Source organism: Vombatus ursinus, unplaced genomic scaffold, assembly GCF_900497805.2.
Source record: "Vombatus ursinus unplaced genomic scaffold, bare-nosed wombat genome assembly UNPS02010461.1, whole genome shotgun sequence".
NCBI lineage: Eukaryota > Metazoa > Chordata > Mammalia > Diprotodontia > Vombatidae > Vombatus > Vombatus ursinus.
This window is the reverse complement of record NW_020950239.1, coordinates 4,297,841-4,304,748: the sequence shown is the minus strand read 5'-3', so window position 1 is coordinate 4,304,748 and position 6,908 is coordinate 4,297,841. Positions and strand designations below refer to the sequence as shown.

General features: G+C 42.3%; 1 pseudogene; it reads right to left on the bottom strand.

Annotated features, from left to right (window-relative positions):
* Nucleotides 1–194: 194 nt before the first annotated feature.
* LOC114037653 lies at nucleotides 195–1,583 on the bottom strand (annotated as a pseudogene).
* Nucleotides 1,584–6,908: the final 5,325 nt, after the last annotated feature.

The following is a 6,908-nucleotide window of genomic DNA, read 5'->3' as shown; positions in this document are numbered from 1 at the left end:
CTCTTAAGGAGTCTGAACATTAGTAAGCTATTGGCTAGATTTTAAGAATCTGAGCCTGGACAACACATTCTTGGCAAAGTAATCTGGACGATATCTATCAGACACAGGTGGGAAAGTTCTCTGCGTTATGAAAAGGGCAGTCAAATATCAACTGTTACAGAAATAAGACAGAAATTTTAACAAATTGTTCAAACTTATTTTCTTAAAGAGATTTCCTCCACAGTCAGAGCTCTCGAATAGCCTCCTGATCAGACATACAGAAGCATATACAGCTGATGAATTTGCCTTCCACTTGGGGAGGGAACTACCCTTTTCGATGCTTGCCTGCATTTTTGCTTTAGTATCTTCTAGAGAAGTGGGTTCTTTGGGAGTCTTGGGAGTCTTGTCCTGCTTTTCAAAGGATTCTTGACCTTTTGATTTTGGCGTGGACTGTAAGAAGGAGTTTAGGGGGTTAGGCTTCCACAACAGGATAAGAAATTCCAAGATCTACCCAAGTGGAGAGTCCCTCGACCAATCAGAAAGTAGAGCAAACAACTAGTTCCTTAAGAAAAAGCCCTGGAGGCTAAACTGGTTGCAACTCGGGAGGTTCCAGGATGGGGCTTCCACCAGGGAAAGGCTTTTCTCCACTGTGCTTGCTTAATAAGCTTACTGAATATTAGCTGACACACCCCAAGGGCGGAGATAGCCGCCATTTTTTACCATGGGACTCATGAAGCGGGCAGAGATAACAGAAAACATGGAGGAACACTTGATGGGCTGTCCAGGAAGGGTGTAACTCAGATGAACTAGACCAATAGTAGCCCTGATGGGTGGAGCATGAATCTTACTGATGGTTTAAAAGTTGATTCTATGTCTGAACCAGTGCCTACATGCTACTAAAGTACGCTGTGCTCACTTCTCTCGCGAGAAGTGTAGTCACGACTTTCCTTCACTCACTCACTGGAGCTGGTTGTTGTTTCAGATTTTACTAACGTGGATGGCTTTGAGTCTTTTCCATTCGGGTTTGATTTTTGTGCATTTTTTGCTGCAGTATCACAAACAGGGGTCTTTTCTTCACTTTCCTCATCTTCAAAGTCATCATCATCATCATCATCTTCATCTTCTTCAGACAGTTTTACCTTTTTCTGTGCAACCTTGCTAGCAACTCCAGGAGCAGATCGTTTGCCAGACATATTTCAGAGTTTCCTATCATCCTCCTCTTCATCATCTGATTCTGCATCTTCCTCCAGTGCTACTAGGTGCTGGCCACTCACACGTACAGGTCCCGAACCACATTTCAACTGCAAAACTCCTGGTGGTGTGATCTCAAAGCCTCCTAGAGAAACGGAAGGCTGCACAGACATTTTCAAAGATGCCAGTGTTACTTTAAATGGATTGCCTTCATGGTTCCGTGCCTCTGCTTCAACAATACGCGATTTATCCTTTGTGCCAGCCCCTAAACTCACAGTCCTCAATGACAACTGGTGCTCATTTTCATCATTATCTACCTTAAAACGATAACCTTTGTGAACCTTTAATTCACAACCGAAGAGGAAATTCTGGGGGCGGAGGAGGTTCATATCCATTTCCATTGAGTCCTCCATTTGAACAGTGACACTGAGGACAGCAGACAAGTGAGCAGAAGAGAGTGGTGAGGCGGACGGACAGAATAGCTCTGGCTCCCGAGGGGCTCCGCTCAGGACGGAATCACTCTAAGGATGCTCAATGATTTCTAAGATTGCTTCCATCTCCTTCTACAATCAAGAGCAGTGACACGGTATTCTGGTAAATTGCTGACACCCAGAAGTCTTAAGACTCTTGCTCCTATTCAGCTTTGCCTCATTCTCAGGGCTCAGACCTCAAGGACTTCAGTGAGAGGAACTCTCTTTTTGTCATCCACCTCCATCTTCTTCTGGAGCTTGTTCACTCCCTTTCCCAGGCTGGAGAGTTGGATGCCAGCTAAGTTCATGGTCACTATAGCTCCCAGTCTGTCTCCAATGGTCTCTCAGGAGTTATTCAGTTGAGTAAGCCTTCTCTTGCTGCACTATTCATTTATACAAACAATATGGACTTGGAGTTCACCTTTCCCCAAGTCTGTCGTCACTTGCTTCAAAGAAAATCTTCAGGGCCATGAGGTCAAAGGGAAGCCTCTCCTAGGTCCTCAAGAGCGGCAGTGAGTATATTGTTGCCAGCCTAGCAAGAGCTGCCTCAGGCCAATCAGAGGAAACCCAACTTGTTCTATAGTTATATTCCCCACACTCATTGTGGGTCTGGAAAAAGAGACACACCCCTTCACACATCAGAGCTCACAGTCACCACTCCATTTCATTTTCTCTAGCAACTCCCAGGTCTAGGTTTAGTTAATAATATCCACAGGCTTCCTTTTCTAGCTACCTCTCTTGACAACTGAGGAGGCTTCAGGACATAAGGCAGCTCTTACAAGGGCCAACGTCATCTCATTCCTTTCCCATTGTCTTCCCCAATACTACACAGTCCAGTTTTCCACCTCTTGACCTGGCCTTTGATTGGTGAGAGCTCTCCATGGCTAGCCTGAACCAGACCCACCATGCTGCTGCACTCTGGCCATCTTCATGCAATGTCACTGCCAAGTGCCCCACCCCCTTTCCCCATTTTCACCTCTTGCTTTGGAAACAATAATCAGATCAACACTAGCATATGCAGAAAGGACATATCAATTGCCCTAAAGTTCTACTCTCTGTCCATGTGACTTCCCACATCCCTTAGGTATTTTGTCTCTCACAATTAGAATGTAAGCTCTTTGGGGTCAATGACTGTTCTGCTTTTGTGTTTGTATCCCTAATCCCAAAGTATCTGGCACACAGTAAACAACATTTTTTTCATTCATGTATGTTCTGCTCACATCCATCAAGAATCCACAGTAGATCAAAAAACCCTTGTCATGGTCAGTTGATGAGCCCACAAATCAGTAATCTTTGGTGAGTACTCATAACATTGATGGATATCAGTCCTCCAATAACTGGCTGCCATAGATGCCATTGTGCCCCAACATTCAAAGCTACTTCCTGTGCTAGGCTATGGCTTGAAGGAGGTGCTCCACTGCCCACTTGCCTGTTGATTTCCAGTTTCACACTACATTAGAGGATCATCTCCTGCTGTGTGTGTGTGCGCGCGCGCGTGTGTGTGTGTGTGTGTGTGTAAAACATCACTGTCCTCCTCCCAAGTCCATAGGGCTCTGTCACCAGTTACCATCTTTGGACAAGACCTCTTCCATCTTCTGTACCCTAGGGCCTTCTCTAGGACAAGCAAGCCGTCTTTGCTTCCTGACTAGGCTTCCATAATGCTTTCTGGTCCTGCCTGTTGTGAGGCAGAACTCCTGGGGTCTCAGAGGACACAGTAACTTCGTCTACCAGGAGGCTTAATCTCAAGTAATAACCTGGAATACTCTAATCTAGTTCATCTTGTAAGTAATCTTTTTCCAACCATGGAAACTTTGCCTAGACTCATTACTAATGGTTAGCATGTTTCCATTCCCCTTATACGGATCCCATCCCAGTGACTCTGAAGCTGTTTAAACCATTACCCATCCTCAGCTTGCCTCTTCTTTACCTCTATGCACCTTAACCCTCGCTCCCTGTTGTCCCACTCTGGGACAATGTCTATCTTCTCCTTTTCAATACCCTTTGGAATGCCTGCTCCATAATTAACAACTTCCCTTTTGCTAAATATTCTTTTCTCAATCCCTCCATCTTCTGACACTCTTTGAGACATAGCTCCTTCCTCACACTGTAGCTGCCACGGTTTTCATTGCCAGCCTTTCTAGTACTAGTTACATTCATACCCTGACTCATTATGGGTCATCTTGAAGAGAGGTAGAATACTATTCTCTCACCATTGTTACTTCCAGACTCTCTCTATACCATTTTCATTAAGCAACCTCTCCTCTAGTGAGTTTCAGACTAAAATTTGTCACATAAAATGACCCTTGAGGGTGTTATTTACCAATTCCCCAGATCTTCTCCTTCCTTCCTACAATTATTTCATTGCATAGATTAAAGTATTTCTTCCCTACTCCTGTAATAGGAGGAATTGACATACATATTGATACATTTTCAAGGTCCCTAACTGCCCCAGTTCCTCAATCCATTCACTGCTCATGACCTGATCTCCTGCTCCACTTCAGCCTTACAGAAATGATGACAACCTTGATTTTGTCATCAATCAGAAGTCTTCCACTTCCTTGTTCAAGAACTCTGAATTTGTTTATCTCATCATAACCCTTTACCATTCTGTCATTCCTTATGCCTTAAGACCTCTAAACCTGTTCTTTGTCTTCACTCTGATTTCTATTCCTTCCATTTCTTTCCCATGCCTTCATCCCAGCACTGACTACACTTTCCTCTTCTCTCAAATACTTAGTGAACTAAGCCAACTGTATATTATCTTCTATGCTCAAATCACTTGTTCCCTTGTCCTATCACTAATCACACTTTACTAAATGCCAGCCTTACCTTAATTTTGCCATCTACTTCTTTGCTTTGCATGGAGCTGAAGAGAGCAGAAGGAAATTCAAAGATTTACTCTAACTGGGCTCATTATAAACTTATCTTACCTAATTTCAACTGGATCCTCACTGCATCAAAACAGACATATTATTCTTGTCTAATAAATTCACTATCTCAATCTCTATAGTAGCTGTTCCAAAGTTTCCCCTTTCTTCTCAAGCCACCCATGGCATCCATTTACCCCACTCTCTGATTTGAAGGCTTTTACCCAATAACTTGGGACGATTTGCCAAGAGTTCCCCAATCGTTTTTCCTAGTTGCAACACCAGAGACATCTGTCATCTCTGCTCCTGGAAGCTCCTAGGCTTGTACCTGTTATATCAGTGACTCCTCCCTTGCTCCCTATCCCCTGCAGTGCATTTTCTCCTTAGATAAAAGGAGTTTCAGCCATTGCAGAAGTGCAACGCTTAGATAGCACATCAAAGTCACTATAAAAGTTCATTATTCTCCCTATTTGCTGGAAGAGAGATACTTGGTCCTTTGTCATTTTTTGCATGTAGCTCCCATAAAAGTTTCCACTAGAAAGTAAAATATTCTATATAAATATGTTTTATATTATATATATATATATATATCATATATGTGTTTAAGCAGAATAAATAAAAAAGGAATTGATTGGTATCTACTTTGGTTCCACTTGTTTGCTACCATAAAAAATGTTGCTATGAAAATTTTGGTGAGCATGGGCCTCTCCTTTGTTTGTCTTTCTTGGGCTATGTATCTAGTGTTTCCATTGTCTCCTAACTCCTCTTCCCCCTGTGGTTTTAAATGAATCATTATATTATCTTCAAGTCTGGGCAAACCCAGATGATTCACTTTTTTGCTCATTTTAGGCTCAGACATTTTACATATTGTTGCTCAATATTGAAGGTACATTAGTCTCTTTTTGTAGAGATTAAGGGGCCAATTTCATGATTTTTCTGGGACGGACATTGTCCTCTTTTTCACAGCCTCTCTTTTAGAGGCTCTTTGTGTGGCATCATATCAAAAGTAGAAGAAAAAAAAACCAATTCCATTGTGCAGGTACATAACACTTGGCATGGGTATGGGGTGATAAAGAAGCCACTCTTGGTCTAGTGGGAATCAATCAGAAAGACTGTCAACTCTCTAGTCACCAGGGTGCACTGTGGACTTGTCCACACATTCCTGTTGTTTTGTATCTGTTCATACAGAGGTTTCAAGGTGCAATGGAAAGATACTGGATTTGGAACCAGAGGATGCGGGTCTCAATCCAGTTCCTGCCACTGCTCATCTGAGGAACCTTGCCAATTACTTTCAGAGCTCATTTTCCTCATCTTTCAAATGAGAGGGCTGGAGTAGATGACCTCCAAGATGACTTCCTCATCTAAGATTGATTTATTGCTCTCAAGTTCTGATCTTTGGTCATGATTGCATTCCTGAAAAATGTTTTCCAGGCTATCATGAGTCACATTTTAACAACATGTTAACAGCAGTTAAATAAAGTCTAAGAAGGTAAAGATGTTAAAGTTAATGGCTAAATATTAAAGTCTAAGACAAATAAGATGGTATCTTGTTTAAATTCCTTGAGTGGGAGACATGGAAATCAAAGATGTTACCATAATGAAAAAAATTGTCTAGCAAAGATAATACTTACCCATGGGAAGACACTTTGATCTCATGGAAAGAGCACAAGATTTGGAATCAAGGAAATGAGTTTCTCCTCTATTCTGCTCTTTGTTATTTGGCTTTGAACAAATTCCTTAACTGCTCTGGGTCTCAGTTTTTTAAGGACCACTGCACCTCCCAACCCTCTGAGGAAGGAGTTACACTAGGAAGGGATGGTGCAGTAAGTTACAACTGGATTTATAGGGGAAATGCAAATTCATTGAATGGAAAGCAGGACGATGCCTTCTAATAAACAATTTTTTTTAAATTTTAGCAACTAGAGCTCTGTTACAGTTCTTTAGGACAAAGCATCATTTTGTGTGTGAGATAAGTAAAGAAGCATTGAAACCTGGAGTCCTAAATTATCATTTATAATATACACACTGACATAATCAGAGCAATCTGTTAAACAACAGATACCATGTATAGCACAAGGGTATCATCCATCCTCATCATCCATGCTCATCAGGACTAAGCCAGGAGCCCAATGCTTTATAGGATGCTCAGAAGCAGTGGTGCCTTAGAAAAGCACCTGTGCACTATTTTGATATTTCCCTACACTTTGAGGGCAGATACTGTTTTGTTTTTACCTCTAGAGACAGCTTACCTAGAGTGGGTAGAGAGCCAGCCTCAAAGCTTGAAAGATCTCCGTTCAAATCTCTTCTCGACATATCCTGGCTATGTGACCCTGGGCAAGGGACTTAACTTCTCAGTGCTGGAGGCAATTCTCTAAGACACTATGAGCTGCACAGGGGGGGC